The sequence below is a fragment of the Ictalurus furcatus genome, chromosome 1 (assembly GCF_023375685.1).
Source record: "Ictalurus furcatus strain D&B chromosome 1, Billie_1.0, whole genome shotgun sequence".
Taxonomy (NCBI): domain Eukaryota; kingdom Metazoa; phylum Chordata; class Actinopteri; order Siluriformes; family Ictaluridae; genus Ictalurus; species Ictalurus furcatus.
Window position 1 is genome coordinate 22,988,951 of NC_071255.1, and position 23,217 is coordinate 23,012,167.

The window sequence follows — 23,217 nt, forward strand, 5'->3', positions numbered from 1 at the left end:
CTCTAGAGAATGTTGTGCATCCCAGGGGATCATCAGTTTCTGAGTCATTGAGATCACATTTTTCCCCATCCTGATGTTTGAGGTGAACCATAATTGAAGCTCTTGACCTGTATCTGCATGACTTTATGCACTGTGCTGTTGGCACATGACTGGCTGATAACAGCAGTGTTCCCATTAAAGTGGCTGGTGAGTATATGCAAGAAATAAAACTTGACAAGATGTGCTGTAATAGGAAAATAATCAGTGACAGAGTGGTGTAACAGAGTGTGTTTTGTTATACCACATAAATTATACTGCAGCAACTTGCCAACAAATGTGTATTTATTAAAGGATGACAGCTCTTACTTGCTAATCTATTTATAATTACATTTATGTTGTGGAATGTTCACAAAACAAATTAGTTCCTGTTATCACTTACATTATAACAGCTATAAACGGTCACTAGCCATTTTTTCTCTCCTGATGTTAATAAGATGGGAAAAAAAATGCAGCTGGTCATTTAACCAAGAAACTGCTAAACCTTGAAGAGTTTTGTGTCAGAAAACTTAAAGGAACAGCCTCAGACTGAAACAAAGAATTGACACTCCTTCCAAACATGCTGAAGAAATGTCTCCTCACAGAAAACTTTATCATATGAACAACTACACACACCTTTTTAGTTTGTTTATATGGCATGTCCACCACACAAGTCGCTGTGTACATTATTACTATGAAAATTATAACCATTATATAAATTATAAACATTAGAACCAGTGCATTAATATAAAGCTGTGATTTGCCTTGCAGTCAGAACTACTGTGCTGTATGCTTAGCAAGTATATACCTTCGCACAAATCTGAATCCAGAATTCAAGTTTCAACAATTTTATGATATAAAATAATTTAATATATACCTGCAAAACACCATGAGGCTTCACTGCATTAATAACTGTCTTTATGTAGTTAAGAGAATAATAACAACAGGGTCTTCATTAGCTTTACTGAAAAAAACAAAACAAAACAAAAAACCCAGCAGCAGCCATTTTCTGGCTTAACAACCTGATATCAGAGTTGACTCTGCTATTTTGTGTTTGTGGGGTCAGGGCTGGGCAGAGTAACAGACATACACAAGGTCTAACCTGTCATTCCCCTGAGCTCTAAAAGAGCTTACTGCTACTGGGGGTGGCACTGGGCACTCTACTGGAAGTAAATGTCGTAAACATCAAGGAACCATAATGAATACTTGCCAAGTAGGCAGTCATTGACAGCCATGTAATTTGTCATTTTCCTGGCTTTTAACCAGCACAAAGGTGTAAATGTATAGTGTCTTCTAGAGTTCTAGCAAACCACAGGTTTAAACAGTGTCGCAGCAAACCATAGCTCTCCAGGCTATGGGAATCTGTAAGATCTAATTTCATGGAGGCACTGGTACTTCTTCTTTAAGAAATATGGCCTGCAATGAATCTCTCCTTCCCTCTGACTATCTCTGAACCTGTATTGTCCATGCACATCAAACAGTTGCTCCAAGCTCTCAGTGGAAGGTCCTCCAAACAGAACTGTCCAATAATTCTTTGTATTTGTCTATGCTGGCTTCTATTCATATCACACACACACACACACACACACACACACACACACACACACACACACACACACACACACACACACACACACACACACACACACACACACACACACACACACACACACACACACACACACACAACGTCCTCTCACATTCACCTGCTTTTATTTCCAGCAAATTTCTTAACATGTGTAAATCTTTGTATTAACATAAAAACATTCACCAACTGAGACATAAACTGAACAAGTTTCACAGAAATGGAATAATGAGTCCCTGAACAAATGGGGGGGGGGTTCAATATTAAAAGTAACAGTTAGTATCTGGTGGTGCAAGTCCTCAATCACGTCTGGACGGACAAAGGCTAAGTAAGGCTAAATGTATTTAATACTAAGTATTAAATACATTTCAGTTGGCGTGATCAATACTTTTTTCCTGTATCATTCCACTTTATTACACATAACCTTATTTATAGACTTTAATGTTGTGAATTCTTTATATTTCCAGATTCCTTGAGTTAATACCGATGTCTGGTGAAAATATCATGTGAATAGCCTCATCGGAAATGTTGAGAAATGTCCAATACTTATTTCCCCCACTGTGTGTGTGTGTATGTATGTATGGGTATATTATATATATATATATATATATATATATATATATATATATAAATAAAAATGTATATGTGTGTGTATCAGCCATGGCATTAAAACCACGGGGTGGGATATATAAGGTAGCAAGTGAAGAGTCAGTTCTCGAAGTTGATGTGTTGGAAGCAGGAAAAATGGCAAGCGTAAAGATCTGACTTGTGCAAATTGTGATGGCTAGACGACCAGGTAAGAACACCTTCAAAACGGCTTGTCATGGGCACCCAACTTTCATCGATGCGTGTGGGAAGTGAAGGCTCGCCTGTATGGTCTGATCCCACAGAAGAGCTACTGTAGCACAAATTGCTGGAAAAGTTCATGCTGGCTATCATACAAAGGTGCTAGAAGACAGAGTGTATCGCAGCTTGCTGCGTATGGGTCTGTACACCTTCAAAACTCTACGAAAATGATATAGACTTTGTTCTGACAAGGTTGAGTACACTGTACAATCAGACCAGAGTGAACAAAATGTATTAAAAGCCTCCAATAGGTATTGCCTTAAGCTACTTGTGTGTCCTGGAGGAGATATTACTCTCTCTTATTGGGAGGTGAGCTTCAGGATTTACAGGGATTTTAGAATGACAGACAAAAATGACAGAAAAAAGAAAGATATAAAAAAATATATTAAGATTATCCATGGATGGATGCGCCATGGATGATGAGTTTGTTTGGTTTGTTTAGCTGATAAAAGGTGTATATCATTGTCTGGGTATTGAATGTGTTCCATTAAATACATGCGTAGTCTACATGTGTGCTGAGTGGGTAAATATTTAGGAATTTGTAAACTGAGCACCCTTTGGATTTCATGATTAATATACAACCTTGCACTGTGTTGACTCAATGGTTGCCCTACATCCAAAATGAATACGTGCTTATATAAAAACAGAAGATATCATATAGAAACACAAGATATCCCATATTACCCTGTTGTCACCATGAAAGTGAAAATAGATGCAGTTTTATATTCTATCTATAACAGCATAAATTATCAAAAATGGTCTTGCCTGCATTTTTTTCCCCTCAAAGATGAAAGAAAAAAAGCTGCCATACATTATAATTTCACATCTGGTTTCCATTGACAAAAGTATGCAGTCGACTTCAGTGTGCCAAAGTAGGTTTTGGAGAGTCACCGCCTAGTGAACACAGGAAAAGCAGTCTTTTCTACACACTGCTGCGGTATTTGCCGGTAAGAGCTTAGTGTGCGAAAGGAATGCAGAAATAAGGGAGGGATGGACAGAATGAGGGGAGCACAGAGCAAGAAAAGTATACAATGAGCTGAACTACTGATGACATGTAGAGAATCAACTGAAATGAGAGTACCATTGAAATGAAAGAGCAGGGTGGACGAAAAGAGCTGTTGCAGGAGGTCTCCATGGTGCCGGGGGGAAGAGGGGTGTTCAGGGGCAACTGTATGACTGTACTAGAGGTCACAAGTATATTATTCTACTCAGAATAAACAAACATGATCCTGATCCTATGAGACCACACTCTCCTCCTTTTCCCACTAACCATACAGAGCAGATTTATGACCAAAAATGGCCATTGTCGTCACGGTCCTCCATTTGTCATTAACCTACTCTAAAGTAATAGGCTTGGATTTCTATTTCTAAGAACTAAAGGTCCTGAGGCTTAGTGAGGTTGTCTACAGGGCCCTCAAACTCTAGCCCTGTTTTCTCAGCTCAAGAAAGTCTTAGCTGAGGAGTGGGTTAAATTCAGGTGTGCTGCTTGGAACCTCATCACAGATTGGTAAAATGGGCTCTACTTAATAACGTCAGATAGTCTGGCATATGGCTGGAGCACTGGCCTGTTCTCATGTTCCCCGGGGTCTTCGATTTTAGTCCTGTAGGAATGGAATCCAGCATGATTTGATGTAATATGCAAGCTGTAATAATGTAACCTACGATGGGTGGAGCTGAATCACCATGGGCTACATTAAAATAACTAATAACTCAAGTGAACATCAATGCTTGATGTACTGACAAGTTTGACACGTTGGAGAATGTCAGCAAGAGGGAGAAAGAAAGAAATCTTGAAGCCTATTTCAGTTGAAAAATACCTCAGTCACTACCTTTCCCACAGAAACACAATATTAAATGAAGCTGAATTGGACTAAGAGTGACCTAAATGACCATTGGATCTGCTATAAGAGCTATTGAAGTGGCCAGCTGCGTTTCCTGTCTGAAAGTTTCCAGTAGAGCCTGAAAAATTAAGTGTGGCACTGCAGGGGTTTGGCAATACTACATGTCTGATGTGTGGATCTATTCCTCTCAAACACTGGGCACAAAATAAGTACACAGTGTAGTGGTCTGGCAAGCATGAGGGGTATTTGTACACCATTTCCTGGAGCCAAGGGTGGGCTTCTAAATTTGAGTGGTGGTTTACTACATAATGTATCAAAGAGCTTTTTAACCCCAGAGCACTTGTCACGATGGTGTGCCTGTGCAAGTCGGTAGTGGAATGAGGACTGAACTAATGTATACAAAGTATTTCAAGAGGCAAGAAAAATAAATTGGAACAGTGAAGATGAATGATTAGTGTAATGGGCTGAGTCAATAGCTGAACTTAAGCCCAGCTTTTAGGGGTGACAATGACCTTAAGCTCTGCACAACAAGTTTAGATGGATAGAAAAACAGCATAATTGCAGGGTCAAAATAGATCCACCCATGTTGAAAAATCCTGGGAAGTGCTTCAAGGAAAACAATTTTTGCTCTTTCTCGATGCCTTTTTCTCTTTGCCTGAAGCAGAGCAAATCCTTCCGCCATTCAAAGTCAAATGCTTTATTAGCATAATTATTAGCATTAAAGAACCACTTCCTCACTCTTTAAGCAAAGAAAATTGTTTGGTGATACTATAAAGCCTTGTGCTTACAAAGGTCTGGATAAGCATCTAATATGGCAAAATCGCGACAACAGTTATTATAAATGCTTAACATTAATGATTAGTTCATGGCTACAAATAAGACTACTCGATGTGGTTGTATTTTATTTTGCAGTTGCACATCACATAACCACTTCTGACTAGCGCCATGGACATTGAACAGATGAGACTTTTGTTTTGAACGTGAAGCAGGAAGAATAAACACATACATCTCTGTCCATTCATCTTTGAACATTCTAGTTTTTTTTAACAAGCCATGTAACATCACTATAATCAAACTAGAAAGGGTAAAAGGAAAAGTTTGTGAAAACCTCCCTTTCTGGACCTACAATCTGTAGCCCTATAGCTAGTCTCTGGTTAGATTAGCTTTGGTTGGAATCACTGAATTACAGACCTGACTTTTTTTTTTTTTTTTTCATAGGTTGATTGCTTTGCTACACTATTTCTTCTTTCAAGTGATCTGCTGAAATACTTTGCTGGGTCTACATCCAGACTGCAGTCCACCAGTTGATGACCGCAGTACAAGACAATCACTAAGAGTTATATTAAATATTAAACAAATAGAGGTAAAAATCGGTCTTAAATGGTCAGGATTCTAAAAACACTGATTCTAAACCCAGAGTGCTAAGCCTTGGCCACAGGGAGCACGCAGTTAGTTTGGTTTGGACTCAGTCATCAGGCACTGTGGGCTCGGTTTTGATACTAATGTATAAGCAATAATTCAGGACGCACTAAGGACCAAATTGGAGCCAAAAGGTACAGCATTTGCTTGGTCAGCAAACTGATCATCTGATGATGCCCACATACAGTCACATGCAACTGGAAGCAATTACCCCTGACACATGGCTGCTGGTAGAGGCTGTAGATATAGAAGGGACTGACCTTTGGTTAATGCACCAGAACTGCGGTAAACCTCCAGTTCATCATTTATTTTTCCCTTTTCTCTCTCCCTCCTTCAAACTCTCTCAGTGACTGGTCAATGCATCTTCTCTTGAAACTTTAGTTTAACCCTAAATGGCTTTGACTCTTTTCTTTTCCTGTATTGTTTTATCTATTAGTACTGGAACAGAAAGCAGAATGGCCTCAGCTTCTCTTTCTACCCATTTCGTAAAATGAGCTGCCAGATAAAAAATTATAACATATGACAGAAAAGATTCTGCCAAACGGGAAGTGACTCGGTATGAATAACCAGTAGAAGTCATTTCCAGTATTTTTTCTGTTGTTGCTTTTTTTTCCCCCCTTGGCTTTATGACTTGGAAACTTGTAAACAGTGCCTAGATCCCAAGGGTAATAAAACGCTAAGCAGTGACGTGTACGTTCAGCATCCTTGCTTGGAGAGGTCAGAGAAGCACATATCCAGCAGTCTCATAGCACACACACCACACACAAAGACAACGTTTTTGATCTCTTGTCATTTAAAAAAAAAAAATGCACAACGTTTTCAGCTGAAATTTAAATGAAAACTAATATACAATTAAAGAATGAACATATAAATAAAAACTGAGGTAACATTAAAGCAAGAAAGTATTTTTCCTCTACATTTTTGAAATATATTCTTGATTTACAGTCAGCTGCTAAATTCCCTAGCTATATACTATGACATTGTGAAAACACTGAGGAGCCACTGTCGGTAAGAACCATTACAAAAACCCATAAACTCTCAGAATCCATATGCATCCAGACTCACATTCCTTACTATAACTACATTTACATTTGCAAAATGGAGCAGATTCTCATATCCAGAGCAACTTACAGAAGTGCTTTTCATCGAAATGAAAAGTGTATCCTTATGCTTGTGTAGAGCGGCCTGCAGTGAAATATAACAACAAGCTAAGACAAGCAGAAACAGGGGTCGGTGCTCATACAATTAAATAAGTATGACATAGTGTCCTAGTAATTTCATGATACTTACTGAATACTTTACAGTAGTTAATGAATAATATGCTGTAAGGTGAACAACCGAATAAATAATCTAGGGCTTTAAGGTGTTTGACTACTAACTATTTAAAGTCTACTCAACATTTTAAAAACCCCATAACCCTCCACCAGCTGACATGACTTATGAAAACACACACTTTGCTACTTCCTGTATGACCCAACACCAGAAACATCTCATACCATCAGACAAACAAATTCAGACACTGACAGATGAGCAGCCCATCACTAATATTTAGCACTAAAATACTCAGAGAGGAAAGACAGACACGCTCATTATTTGGTTGAAAGACACCAAAATAAACAGTGGCGGCAGCGGCAGGTCTAGAAAACAATGAAGGAGTTGTTCAGGAAGAGCTGTCATTACAACAGCTGCTTGCACCCCTTCTCTAGACTGTTTGTTTATGTCTCTTAGCAAAGGCTTTCTGCTGAGTCTTGCAGGAATACGCATAGCACTCTGACTCCATGTCAGCTATCTTCATTTGAACTATTAACATCATCACAAACAGGTTTCAGCACACACTTTCCTGAAGCGATGACTATCATGAGGAATGACAGAGGAATGCATAATAAATTTAAATCAAAGTTGTATTAAATCAATACCACCCACTTGTCCAAATGGCTAAACAAGCTCTGGTATTCAGCACGTTTTTTTCCTTATGAATCGCAGTCTTAGGGATGCTGTGTCTTCCTATGAGGAGCTTCCACGGAGAACAATAACACCAGGAACACCTCCTGATTACTTCCTGTTTTCTCCAGCTCCTGCTCCAGCTCTGGATTCTCCATGGCCCCTGATCATTGTTTGCAGCTGGGTCTAGTTTGTCACACCTGTGTTAAATATTTATATTCCTCTCTCTGTAGTCCACTCTCTCTTGTGGAATCTTGCATGTGTACACAGTGTAATTCTGATCATTGTTATTGTGCTTTTTTTGTTGTTGTTGTTGTTGTTTTTTTTAAACCTGGTGTAGTTTATGTTTGTGTTTTTCCTGGTTACGAACTCCACCTGTGTTTACTCGGAGTATGGATTTGCTTATGATGGCCTGCTTGTTGCATGACCCCTAATATGGATTATGACCACAATTCTTGCATAAATATTTGAATACATTTTAAGGAGTTAGTCTGACTACACCAGACTGACTCCACATATCTACAAAAGATCAGACTTTTGATCATATAATGATCTACTAAATGTCATACTGAGACATAGGCTATGTTTCAGATAGAACTGTTAAATGCTCTCATATAGGTGTGGCTGAAATCTGGCAAACAGACAAAAAAAGGAAAAAAAAAAAAAGGCCAAAATTGGGTTTTTCTGTTTATAGCACAATTCTGTTGACACCTCAGCTTTAAGAATACATAAATGCATTTCATTAGAGTGATGCAAAGACCTTACGTCAAGGCTCATTTTTTCATGCAACATGTCCTTTGTACTCTTTCACATATTTTATTTAGCAATCATTGTACACTATATAGTGTACAGTGAAGTTCACTATATAGTGTACAGTGTCCTATATATATAAACAAACATTTCTTCTGAAGATTAATCAAAGAAAAGCACAACTCATGTTCTCTGCACCAGAAACATGTCTCCCCTTCTCCTCTTTTAGGAGTCTCAGCAGACCCATCAAAACTGGACCACCTTCGCTCTTTTCCTTATGTTTACAAGAGTACATATCTTATGTGGAAACGTGAGCACTGAAGAAATGTCCATCAATTTCTATCAAGAGGCCAGATATATCCTGATGAACTGTCAAAAACTGATATTGTGTATGAATTCAGGTTGTGGTGTGGGTCACTGATCTTCAGGGATCTTTTTTTCCCTTCATTTCTTTACTCTGGGGGCTACATCCCAGGGTTTGAAACAGAACGGCAAGCCTTACAGCTGGAATGAACTCACTTCAAAGGTGCCTATAAATCTAGCTGCCATGGCACCGTCCCCCCTTAATTCCCTCTGTCGTCCCGCAGTCTAAGACACAGGGCCACGCGTGTGCCAGCGAGGGGGAGAGACATTACCTCATAGACACAGCGCTCTGGCTCCTGCTTTCTCTGCCTCCGTTCACTGCAGTGAGATCCTCACTAGCTTCTGATTGATCCAGACCATCTTGGGTATAATAGCAACTGAACAGTACAACTGATTTACTCAAAATAAAATCACAATGATTGGCAATACCACAAATGTTTATGGAAACAGACATACAAAATCCCTCCAATGGAGATCCCCTTGGTGGCACATGTCTGTGTGCACCATGTGTGAGTGTAAATAAGAGATGGTAGGAATGTGATGGAGACTGAAATCACATTTTCCTGTCCACTTATTTGAGAATGTTCAAATGTTCAACTGGTTAAGCAGATTTTATGCCTGGACTAACTGTTGGCAGACCAATAGGTTCAAGGATCAGAGAAAGAATACGTCACTGTGATACACCTTGATACTGTAACTATAGCATGCGTTTCCATATCCCCCTGCCTACTGAATATTGATCGAAGCACTTCTGGCTGATGATAATAATAAAGATAATGATTTTATTAGCCACATATACATTGCAGCACAGTGAAATTCTTTTCTTCGCATATTGTTAGGAAGTTGGGGCCAGAGCACAGGGTCAGCCATGATACAGCACCCCTGGAGCAAAGAGGGTTAAGGACCTTGCTCAAGGACCCAACAGTGGCAGAGCGGGAGCTTGAACCCCCGACCTTCCAATCAGTAACCCAGAGCCTTAACCTCTAAGCCACTACAGCCCCAGAATGATCTATACTAAACAGTTCCCTTAGTCTGTATTAATGCACTTAACTTTCTAACTAGCAGCTAATGTGTTATAACCTTACATTGGCTATTAATTCTTTCATTTAGGTTTCCTGGTAACCAAAACTTGGACTGGGCAGCACCTTGGAGTTTTCACTTGCCTGGTGAGCTTACATAATGAATTTTTCATTTGTTGCTGTAATTATATAAACTATAAATATAATATCCATAATGTAAATACTGAATTGTAGCATCATATGTGATTTCATGTGACTGAAGAGAACCCAAGTCAAGCAAGTTTCATGGAAAAATAATTCTGACTCATTAAATCATTTTGAACTTAAACAGAACATAAAGGAATGGGACAGAACGGACATATCACAATGTTTCTCTCGGATGAGACATGAATTTACTTCACACACGACATTCATTTGACTGAAGAATTATGTCACCTGACTGGGACAGAGTATAGGAATGTTATTTATTAGTGTTTTTGTCTAGCTGCCTAACATATGGTCCTCAATGAGCATCAAATATCATGTGTGAAACTTCTCCATTGTGAAAGCTGTAACATTAACATTGTTTAGAGTTACTTAATTAGGACTTTTGAGGTGGAGCACAAGTTGAGGAAGGCATTTTTGTCTTTGAGGGAACAACGCTACATCCATCATCTTGTTATCGCTCTGTGTCACATGGTACACTCTTTATCATTCAGCAGTGCAAAACACCATTTGTCACTGGTACCACTGATAAAGTTCTTTTTGTCTGAATAGTGAACAAAGATAACAAGGCTAAATTATGTACATGTCCAAGCAGAAATGACAGCTAATCAAACACAAACGACCCCTCTCTAAGGTCACTGTATTGCCACACTACCGCCTTAAAATTCCTTAACCCTATTTTCCGCATGTACCTTAGATTAAGTCCAGGATGGATTACAACAGAGTTTTCCTGTTAATAAAAATATTTTCCACTTCTCCCTTAATAAAACAAATCTCATTTAAATTTCCATAGTGTAGTAGTACACAGTAGAGCAGCTCACAAATAAATGAACGCTAACAAATTCTACTACTACTACTACTACTACTACTACTAATAATAATAATAATACAAAAAGCCTGTCAAAGGTAGTAAGTAGCATCAGATTGTGGAAAAATACTTTCATCATCCAATCAAAAATTACAGATGTCTCTCATGCGTTACATTTTGCACAACGGTATTGAAGCTTTGTCTAGTATCAAAGCTGAGCAGTCACATTTTCCATAACCTACATTAGAACTCCTCTAACCTGACCTCTCAGCCGACCTAGGCACAGAATCAAATGAACAATGTGTGATATACAGACATTAGATTGGATTTTTAAATTGACATATTAAAGACCTGTATTAACATTAACATTACTAAAACTACTATATTTTAATAGTGCTTGATGTCATCATGAGGACTGTCACTGACCAAACATTAGAATTCTCTGAAATCTGACATTTGTTTTTGTTTCATTTTCTCCCAGTTTTGGTGATTGCCACTACCTAGCTCTCTCCGATCACACGACAGCAGCAAACCAATGAGAGCATGTGCTTCCAATGAGACACCAGCCACCATATCTATTCAAACTACTGCTCATGATACATCACAGGGCAGATGCACATACTCGGAGGGAAGTGCTAACTGCCCTCTTCAGCATAATGAGCTCACACGATTGGTTAGTATCTCTCTGATTGGTATGGGAGTAATGTCATCCCAGACTCCTGCCCATGGATGGCTGTGGCATTGGCTAGTTTCAAAGGTGTGGTGTCCCGAAGATAGAGTGAAAGCTTTTCTGTTGCACCACTCAGACGCTCATTTCAAATGATTTATAAATTATCTTCAGGCTAGTGATTTTTGGATCAAAGCAAAAATATGTATGGAATAAAAACTACATTTGAAATATATAGAATTTGGTTGTGAACAGTTAATTTGCACATAGAAATCCATAATGTTTCTAGGTTTCCAAAGGAATTCTGCTTTAAACAAAAAAAGGAAACCGCTCTATTGCAGGGCTCTACATAGTATCTTCATGTATTCTGGTTCCTTTAGGGTACCAGAAGGGAAAAAAAAAAAAAAGTTGTGCATGTCGTGTATGCCAAAATGTCATGTTGGCATGTTGCTAGCAGAAGAGCTTCTTGGCCATTTGTGACAAACACAGCTTTGTGTTCAAAATTCATCAGGTTTGCGTTTGCACAGACGTGAAGATGACAACTGGTTTATCTGAGCACAGCTACATTAGCCTGCACTATGTGCTGATGACAGGACTACAGTGGTTTCCTCTTAAGATCATCCTCAAGGGTTTAGTTACAGATGTAGTGATTTTCTGCACATGGGTCACTGAGAAACCTATCCGCATCTCAGTTAATGCAGAACCTCCTCTGCTCTTGGGCTTTAGGAGATTCATATCTCTCACTGCAGATATTTATGGGAACAGAAAGGTTACACTGTACTAGAAGTGAGGAGGCTGAAATAACATCACAAATTAGCATGAATATCTGATTTCATACATTATTTAATGTGGGAAATATGATTCCAGTCTCCAAATGACCACAAGATACAATATTAACACTGTTAGAGTAATCCACTGGGGTTGGCCCTGCTGAAGCACAACTTTAGCCACCTGTTGATAGACATTACTTAACACAATGTCTGCATGCTCAAAGCAATTTTGTCAACAACTCAACTCCTTGATGATTCTCCTTTCCTGGTACACAGATCTATGAAGTCTTCTCTAAAGCACTGGCCTTCTGTTCTACATCAGATCCCTCTCACAAGCCATCATCCTTTTATAGACACACCAAGTACACTTTCTCCCATTTATGGGCTCTTGTAAGAAGCTTGAGAGAGAAGTGGTGCTATCAAGGTGTCCCAACAAAAGGACACAACTACTACCTCTGCCTCTGCAATGTAATGGCATCCTCCAAATCCCTCATCAGCTGCGCCAGCCTATGCCCAGATACTGCCAGTAAACACTAGATCCTGTGTGAGAAGAGGACTAGGATTATTCACTACTGTTTATGGTCTAGTGAGCACTGCATAGAGATATCTTATTTCTCAAATCATGGCTGGCCTGTCTGAGACACATGACTTATGCACATTTATTTTCTTGAGTGTGCACAGTGCATGATGTTTGCATGTCTGCAAGCCAATAAACAGTAGGAAACAGGACGATAATGCAAAAATGCCAAGTTATCATGCTCAGCTGTGCACCACTCTGTGGGTTGGCCGGGTTAAAGCAGTCCATTTATAAACAGCAGAATTTATAACATATAACAGGTTGTTTGCCGTTAAGGTCTAGGTTGTTTGGATCTCCAAAAGAACCAAACCAAAACAAGTCAAAGCAGGCGCACGCACACACACACACACACACACACACACACACACACACACACACACACATACACACACACACACACACACTCTCTCTATTACAAAATGGAAACATGTACGCACACAGTTTGTCCGATTATGCCTCATCTCCCATGATGTCACAGTCATTTGTTCTTGTGCTATACAGATGTGGAGGTTAATTAAGTGTTAGGAAGTCATCATGGATAATAATCCTGTCTTGGCACTCATTCCAACTGAGACTGTGCAGAGGCTGGCAGATTACTCAAGACACAGCAGTGATGTGAGTGCAATGGCACAAACCACAATCTCTGTGGGATTGAATAAAGCTGTGCACACACACTCACACTCACACACTCACACACTCACACACTAGTAATCTATTTAAAAAAAGAACACACTATGAAAAGCTTAATGATGCATCAATTGAATAAAATAAAAAAGCACTATAATTATGTTTTAAAAATTCGGTACTAAATCATAACCTTTTATTGTTAAAAAGTTTACACTTGATAAATTGATCGTGCAAGAATCTCACATCAACTTTTCAAAGCTTCTATTTTCATATTATATTATATTACATTAGCCATCATGTTGATTAAAGTGAACGTACTCTTAGAGCTAACATTTACTACTTAGCTAACTAACTTCTAGCTACCTACCTAATAACTACCTAGCTGGCTAACGTCATTTCTGTTACACTTACATAGTGAAAGTAGCTGTACAGTTTGGCCAATGCAATTTTTAGTCAGATGCAGCTAGACACTGAAAATAAAAATACCATGGTGCACGAATGCAGAATGGGTAATGGTAATCATGGAAATGCTTCGATGGTAATTAGGAGTGATAGAGCTGCTTTTCTAAAATAGATGCTACTGAATTATGGATGAGGAAAGCAGAAAAGCACCATCATGTTTAGTGCAATTGAAAACACAACATAGTGGTAAAGTCAAATGTTACTTTTTGGATTAATAATCACAAGTAATTAGATATGATTATACTATGCCTATACCTTCACTCACTGGGTGTAAAGGATGACTAAAAACAGCAGATCCACCCTTGAGAAACAGTGCATCCATCCATCCATCCATTGTCTGTACCGCTTATCCTACACAGGGTCACAGGGAGCCTGAAGCCTACCCCAGGGGACTCGGGACACAAGGCAGGAGACACCCTGGACAGGGTTTAGATATGCCAATCAGCATACTACCTATGTCTTTGGGCTGGGGGAGGAAACCAGAGTACCCAGAGGAAACCCCTGAAGCACAGGGAGAACATGCAAACACAGGGCAGAGATGGGAATCTAACCCCCACTAAGCCACTGTGAACCCCCACTAAGCCACTGTGCTTAACTTATGTTTAATGGTCTGCACTTATATAGCGCCTTTTAACCTTAGCGGTTTTACAAAGTGCTACACCCAGTTTCTCGCTCACACACACGGTGCTAGCCTGCCATAAGGAGCAACTTGGTTCTTGTTCAAGGACACTTCAGCATGTGGAGGCATGTCGGGAATCGAACCCCTAACCCTCCGATTAGTGGACAACCCGCTCTACCACCTGAGCCACAGCCACCCCTGCCTACAATTAAATAAATATTACCTACCTGTCTGAACATTTCATAATACAGTACATCTACTGTAACTTCATATCTACAAAACACAATATCCAATTACTTCATATTCTTATTCACTTTTAATAGAACATAACATGAACAATGCATTGGTAATCCTGTAGCAATTTGTATTGGATTAGTCCCCATGGGATTTCAACCTCGATTATTTGCCTTGGCCCTCACTTTTATAGCACACTGCTGAGATACAAGGAAGCTTTTACTGTGATTTGACAGTAGGACATAAAAATAGCAAGGAGGCAGAATTTGTGAGTCTTACAAGTTGGGTCCAGAAGGGCATTCGTATCCTGGTGTTGTATGCAATGTCATGTTCACGCTCATGCAGGCTAGAGCGTGTCTCACTGATGATAAAATAACGAAGCCTCTTCCTTTTGGCTCAGAGTCTCTTCTGATGACAAATCTCACTGGGTGACTTCATGTCTTTTCTGTCAAAGGATCAGCAGGATATGTCTCCCAGGGCAACTGGGGTGAGTTAGGGCCTGGGCCATGCCTGGCTGATGGAGATCTAAGTGGATGTAAGGACTGCACTCTAATGGCGATGTGATACCTCCAGGGCTGAAGAAAAGACTTCAATATAGCCTTAGAAGTTGGCTTTTACAATGTTACATGTGTACTCCCAATGTGTGTCTGCAAAATCCATGAAAGCCTGTCCATTACTTAATTATGGATGGCCCGTTGACAAATGACATTTTAAGTTGTTTTCATGTTCACAAAGACGAGAGAATTTTTCACTGAAGTTTAACACATTTGTTTCACTGAGAGCAGGTACTGATACTTTAAAAACACACAGACACACACACAGACACACAGTGACAACTAAAACAGAGTCAAGGCAAGGGTGGGAGAAACAAAAAGAAGAAAAAAAAACCAACAACCTTAAAACGGAAAGGAAGTGACCCAAACTCTCATCCAGCCAGTATCCATATTGACATTACAGCTAGCAAGAGGAAGAGAGCAAGGAGGGATAAACAAACAGGAGATCAATGACCGATACTAAGCAGCACACTGCCTCCCATGAGGCACTGTTTCAGAGGATCTAATTTCACCCATTCATTCCCTCTTGCTGAGGAGGAAGCCACCGGCTGCTAAGAGCTCCACTGCAGCACCTGGAATCCCCACGAAGGAAACCTGAGGTCACTTCCCAACATTCAGTACACACAACAAGCACCTGAACCACCAGACACCACATGTCAGGATACAGACAAGGAAATGAAGCGGTGGACTACAAAAGATACAAGTCTGTGGGGTTTTTTTTAAGGAGATTTAGCCAGTGAAATGAGCATATTCCTTACACACACATTCTCTGATTAAGTCAACATGAAGTGCTCATTCACATTACAAGATATAATAAAAATCAGTATGTATTTATAGAATAGAATGCATGCTTAAATTAGACTGTTTAAACTTGAAAAAATATGATTGAGCTTGTCAAGTGACTGCTACTGTTCTCAACTGCTTCTGAATTTATTTCAAGTCTGAAACAGCTTGTTCCTCATAACAAGTTGAGGTTTGCACTGATGCACTGTGGAATTCACAAGGGCACAATCAAGCCGGCTGCAAGCACACACATTCCCAACTAGTAATATGTTTCACTGGTTGTCCTTCTCACAAGAAAACACAGACGCCGTCAGCACTGTGAAACTCAACTCTGCACCACCTGCTAAGTCTAGACTAAGAGCAAAATATAAATAAAAATAAAAAAAATAGGAAAGGGAAAGCCTGGTATGTCCAATCTACTCTCTTTTTAGTCACACCACAGATGGCAGCATTCCAGTGCCTAAGAGAGGCTAACCTTAGAAAAACACACTGCTCTGAAAGAATGTGACCATTTTCAAGGCTCATTGGAGTCTCATAGCCTCAACACTGGGCTCAGGGGGAGAGAAAATGCAAACAAATGCATTTTCAACCTCCCTCAGCCTCTGTCAGCATTCAAATACCAGACACTAAAATTACATGGGGGATAGCAGGATTGAGATTTTATAGACTTTTTGACTCATTACCCAAGCATCGAGACAGTTAGATGAGGAAAAAGAGGTTCATAGTCAAATAATAGTGTTCAAATAGCTGCCAGCACAGAAAAAAAATAGCCAGACACTGCTTTTCTTAAAAGCACACTCTGATGGGACTAGTCCAGAAAAAAATAATTCAGTCATTTTAGACTTAAGTTGCATATGGCCTAGTCACATGGTTGCCACATGTCCTGTTCCAGTGTCACCCATTACACAGTAGGAAAGAAAAGCTTTTCCCAATTCATGCACTGCTATTGTTTACTGCCCATGAAGTTCTTAAAAGAAGAGAACATTAAAAAGGCTAATTTTGTGCAAATAGGGTCTTGAATGGGAGCCTAAACTTTCCAGCCAATGAGGAGCCAGTTATGTTTTGTGACTTAGACAGCTGGTTCAGGAATACTGCATCACATGAATGAAAAGATTAGATCTTAGTTTCAACAGTAAGTATAAAACATGTTCATAGTATTGAATGGACTACAATGGAATTCTCTACTGAAGTACTTTATTTAGCCAAACTACAAATGCAATTAGTTAAGACAACCTTCTATACAAAACAGAAAAAAGAAACACTCTATTGGGATGTGTTCAGTAGGGGAAAAGTAAGTTGTCTGGTCACCTGTGACAAGCAAAAGATGTCCATGAACAGTGGCCAGTCTCTCATGAGTTTGGCTTGAGCAGCTCAAAGCTGCTCTTCTCTTCCCCAGCTCCAGCTAGTTTACACTCAGTGATAAAATTTTACGGTTATTACACTCTTCCTCTATGATATGCTCATTACTTTTTCTCCTGTTCACAGGGATAACTGTTCATTATCCCTGCAAAAAGATTTCAGTTATAATTTATGGGTATGAATGATACTTTTCAACAAGTTACTCATCACATATGATTCACTGAGGTGCAGCCTTCTAGTGCTCATGAGTCATGGGTGAGTTGTAAAAACTCAGTGATTCAATTCCAGGTGTGTCTTGATAAATGATCCAATCTGAGCGGAACATAATTTAATAAGCATGACTGTCCCATTTCCATTTAATTTTTTGCTGACTTCAAGGACGCTTATGCATGCAGTGTAAATAATTACGCTAAAGTGGAACTAGGTTGCAAACGAACCAACCAATCAATAAATCAATCAGTGACTCGATCATACATCCCATAGCAAATCCATTCCTTAAATCTCAACATATTCATCAAATTAACACATCTACAAGAACAGACATTAGATTACATTACATTAATGTAATGTAAAAGACAGTACTCTAGATTTAGGCCTATGGTTGCAGGAATGAATCATATGGCTGCTATTACTATTAGACTATTAATCAAACTAATTATATATATATATATATATATATATATATATATATATATATATATATATATATATATATATATACACACACACATACACATACAAACAAGAAAGGTGTTAATACTTTTTATGTGCATGAACATTTCAGCAGGTGTGTTTTGTTTTCAGCTGAATGGAAATGTCAAATGAGCATCAACATGAATAGAAGGTTTGGTCTGCACCATTATCACCAGCGTTGGTTATTTACAGACAGACAAACAAACATACATACAAACAAACAAACAAACAAACAAGCAAACAGTAGATCTGTGAAACGGAAATAATCTTTAGAATGAGAGTAAAATGCAGAGTAAGCCAGACAATCTATTACAAGTGTCACAGTAAGAAGGATGTCAATTAAAATCTTCTACAGTGAGCGGAGGTAAGGGGAGAGAGAGAGAGAGAGAGAGAGAGAGAGAGATGTGTGCTTACCTAGAAGAAGAACAAAAAGGTAGTCGAATACGTGGAGGCCGATTACACGGCTTCACTGTCGCAGGTCTGACCAAACAAATGTTGTGTGTGGTGTCTATTCCTTCTAGCGCTTTCTCTGTGCTGTGTGGAACTTCAGGCTTTTCTCTCAGCCATACAGCAGCGTGTTACAGAGCGCTTCAGCTCCACGCGTTACTATAAACCTACTGAGGAAGTCAGTGAGTCACAAGATCCCGCCCTGATTCAACTGCCTCGTGGCTTTCTTCCTTCACAAACACTGCTGCAATTAAGCGTTTTATAAAGTGCACTCATACATCATTCAGTCGACTTTTTATACATTTATATTCACCGTGTCTGGGTGAAAAACTATGCACTTTACAGGAGGAAAGTCTGCTTAATGTCTATTCCCTACATAAGGGCACTTCGTACATATGGTTTAAAAGAATGACTTCTACGTCCTATGTAAGTGTAAGTGCACTCTGTGTGCAATAGGAGTCCGATTTGGACTGATGAACGAAGCCTATGGAAACATTTTCTATATTGCTCGAGTAAACAGCATGGATGGGTCACACCTCACTCATATGAGATCTCTTTGAATGGTGGGCAAATTGAAGAAATCAATTATTCGACTGTTTTTGGTGTTACAATTATTTTTACTTACACAGTTAAAACATAACCCAACTTATTAGGCAATGTTTACATTGTGTGTGGCTTGATGAAGAATTTTGATATTTCTGGTGGTGCTGGGGGTGGGTGTAGTGGTTCACATAGTTGCCTCGCACCTGTGGGGTTGGGGGCTCGAATCCCGTCTTTGCCCCATGTGCGTGACCACATGCTTCAGAGGCTTCCTCAGGTACTCCGGTTTCCTCCCCAGTTCAGAGACATGTGTTGTAGGCTGACTGGCATGTCCAAGTGGTCTGTAGTGTGTGTGCGATTATGCCCTATGATGGGTTGTTACCCTGTCCAGGGTGTCCCCCACCTTGCTCCCTGGGATAGGCTCCAGGCTCCTCCTTGACCCTGTGTAGGATAAGTAGTATGGAAAATGGATGGACACATCAGATTTTTTTTGTCCTGTCTGTTTACAGATAGCATATCTGACCCCTATCCAATTCCTGTTTGCAGTACATCACATCTCCTGCCAAAAATGCACTAGGCATTTTGTTGAAAAAGCAACATTTTACCAGGGTATTTGGAATATGATTTTTTTTTTTTTTGTCAAAACCCCATTCAAATTATAATGATGAGACAAAAGAGGAGGATGTGAATACTTCTGTTGACCTCAGTCGAGAAGTTCTGGAGTCGTGGAATGGAGGCGACACCTGTTGTGTGAGAATGGACAAGTGATTCTGTTGTTTCCATTGTGATTATTATGGTCTTTAGCCTTTAATTTTACATTGGCATTGAAGCCAGGACCATATCCTTGGCCTGCCGTGGCCTGAGAAATGTCCACGTAGACAACCCAGTTTCTATAGCTACCCTGCAGTTTTTGAATTAATACATCCTCATGACTTCACTGACTACCCTCCATTATTCACTTGTTTGAGCACCCAGAGACAATAAAATGAAAAATTTGTCCAATAACAATGATGATAACGCCAGAATTAACTCGAAATGTGAACTTTAAAAGGGAGTCAAATGTCAGATTGAATGTCAAGTATTTTTTGGGTTTAGAATCTCATTTTAAAGTGGCCCGTACCTGATAAGAAAAAGGCTGTTTAATATATGATTTGTGTCAGAAGTCCGTAAAAAAAAAAAAAAACGGAATTGGTCGACAAGGTAAATGTAGCCTAAGAGTGGAGAGAAAACTGAGACTCAGTGGCATATTAATGAGAAAGGAAAAGTTTTGGATTAATTATGGGAGACAACAAACTTTGTACTAAACCCTACACTAAAAAAGTAGATTCCGAATTTCGGTACAAAATAATCTTGGACTCCACTGAAGGACATTTATAAGTCAAGATCAACTATAAGTTAGGTGAATTTTTCCTTGAACTAAATGTTAAATAATTGAATTCTATTTCAGCCTTAACTGTGTTTTAATTATAATTATCTTTCTAGTAGCAAAGGTTGTTTTACATCAAAAGTATATACAGGATATCAGTACAGTCTCTCTTTCTTCGTGACTCTCTGTAATTTGCATATTTGAACAGGAAAACAGTGTGAAGTCACTGGGTCATGTGTTTTGGGATCTTACTGTCTCTTTGCCCTCACAGAATGAACAAGGGAGCAGTTGTCCTCTTATTTGTTCGCAGGCTTATGAGGCCATCACCAGACACCAACGAGTATAAAATTAGGAGGATGGATGCAGAGCCCTTCTGGGAGTGCTTGGCATGAGACGGGAATACACCCTGAATTGTTAGTTCATGCACTGCGGGGCACCATGCTCATACATTTGCACACTTCTTCACATGTAGGGAAAGTATTGTGTATACTAAAAATCATCTTTCCTGACTATGTGTAATCTCAATAACATTTTTCAGTTTGATTCAGCCCTATGTTTAATCATCTGTGCCACTACATTAATAAATTATTGCTTTCATTCACACGCTTTCATTATGCTATTGTGCATTGTGAAATTTGTCATGGCATAGGTCATGAGACAAATTAGTTGATCTATCCACACCTGGACACTATGATTAAGAATGTGTGCAGCTGCATCTTTGAGTTTCAGTGGAAGAACACAGTTTGACTCAAATTACATCATCAGGTTTGTTGATGACGGTACTGTGTGAGACTTATCACCACCAATAACCAAACAGCTGCTGGGAGTGAAGGGGAACTCCTCACAGCATGATGCACAGCCATCTGTCACTCAGTGTTAGCAAAACAATGGAGATAATTGACCCCTTTAAGAGAGTAAATGGGTAGTGTTGCTGAAATCATCAATGTGACTTACAGCAAAAAGACCAAGTTGCTTAAAATATCTAAAAGTGTATATGAGGATGACTGCTGGGCCCAGTTTCAGTTCTGTTTTTAGCATATCCATGTCAGCTTGCCTAAGCAATTTCTCCTTGGCTGATTCCTCATCACCAAGTACGTTCTGGTGCCGTTTTTACATTTACATTTGCATTTCTCAGACACGGTTATCCAGACTAACTTACATTGAACTCATTTATACAACTGAGCAGTTGAGGTTATAGGCCCTGCTCAAGGACCCAGCAGTGGAACGTTTGTTAGACAGCCCTTAAGATAACTTAGAAATCAAGGCCACATGACTATACTTTTAGTAAGAAGTAGAACCTGTCAGGAAGACATTTCAATCAGAATTCTGCTTTATTGGCCAACTATACAGTGTATACTAGTGATAACGAGAATCTGATGTGATTTCCTTTTTAAAACAGTGAAAGAAATAGTAGACAAATTGCTTCATAAGTAGGAATAATAGAAACACCCAATTATTATTATTATTATTTTTTTTTTAAATATTATCCTCATCAGGGTATAAACTGGGCACAAGTCTGGACTACACCTTGGACAAGACACCAGTGCATTGCAAGGCATCACAGACACACACAACTCTTTGGAGTCAGGAAAACACTAAATACATACAGTGTGGTTTAAATGCAAGGTGTCATCAGGCATGTGTGATAGTAACTTTCAAACCTACTTTGCTAAAGGTGTGTGGACACCTGTACATAATCTGACCACATGTGGGCTTTCCCCAAACTTTTGCCCCAATTTTGGAAGTACACAATTGTCTAGAATGTCTTTGCATGCTGTAGCATTATGATTTCCCTTCACTGGAATTAAGGAACCCAAACCTGTTTCATCATGACAATGCCCATGAGCACAAAACGAGGTGAATAAGGACATGATTTGCCAAGGTTGATGAAGAAGAAAACAAGTGACCCATGCTTTGACCTCAACCCCAGTGAACACCTTTGGGATGAACTGGAACGCTGACTGTGCCCCAGGCCATCTCATTTGACATCAGCGTCCAACCTCACTAATGTTCTTGTGGTTGAATGGGCACAAATTCCCACAGTCACTTTGTAAAATCTAGTGGAAAGCCTTCCCAGAAGAGTGGAGGCTATATGTTATAAAAGCAAAGCGGGAACCAACTCTGTGTTAATGTCCATGGTTTTGGAATTAGCACATGGTGTGATGGTCAGGTGTCCACATACTCTTGGCTATATAGCTTATGTGTTAGGGAGCATATACTGTATGATTGCACGTAATCTGAAAGTGTACCTTCTAGTAAGATCACAGGGGCACAAGAGTTTCCATACATAAGGAACTGTGTTTGCCAGCACCACATTGATTGTGTCCTCATCACTGGATGTTTGCGAACGTCCACTTCTTGGTTAGTCCCCAACACTTCCAGTCTTTTTGAATTTGTTAATTAGTTTGGCAACAGTGTCACATATGATGTGCTTGTCATGTTTCCTGTTAAAGTCCATCACAACCTTATGACAGCTTCCTGATCTAACCATGAGAATGATTTCAATTCAGTTCAATTCAATTAAATTTTATTATATATATAGCTTACTATATATATATATATATATATATATATATATATATATATATATATATATATATATATATATATATATATAATATATATTATATATATAGCACTTTTTTAACAATGTACACTGTTTCACAGCAGCTTTACAGAAACATATAAACATAGGATGCATATTTTAAGTGTGTCAATTTATCCCTAT

At 39.2% G+C, this 23,217-nt stretch overlaps 1 protein-coding gene across 2 annotated transcripts in view; it reads right to left on the reverse strand.

Moving 5' to 3' along the window:
- The window catches only part of fhl3a (four and a half LIM domains 3a), a 32,513-nt gene extending 13,612 nt beyond the window's left edge, over positions 1-18,901 (reverse strand). The window contains exon 1 of one of the 2 annotated variants that reach the window (XM_053632994.1): positions 18,551-18,901. The gene's annotated coding sequence lies outside the window, so the exon portion shown is untranslated. Of the gene's footprint in view, positions 1-5,966; positions 5,996-18,550 lie in introns of those variants that run through there. The other variant, XM_053633003.1, reaches the window with a different exon arrangement.
- Positions 18,902-23,217: the final 4,316 nt, after the last annotated feature.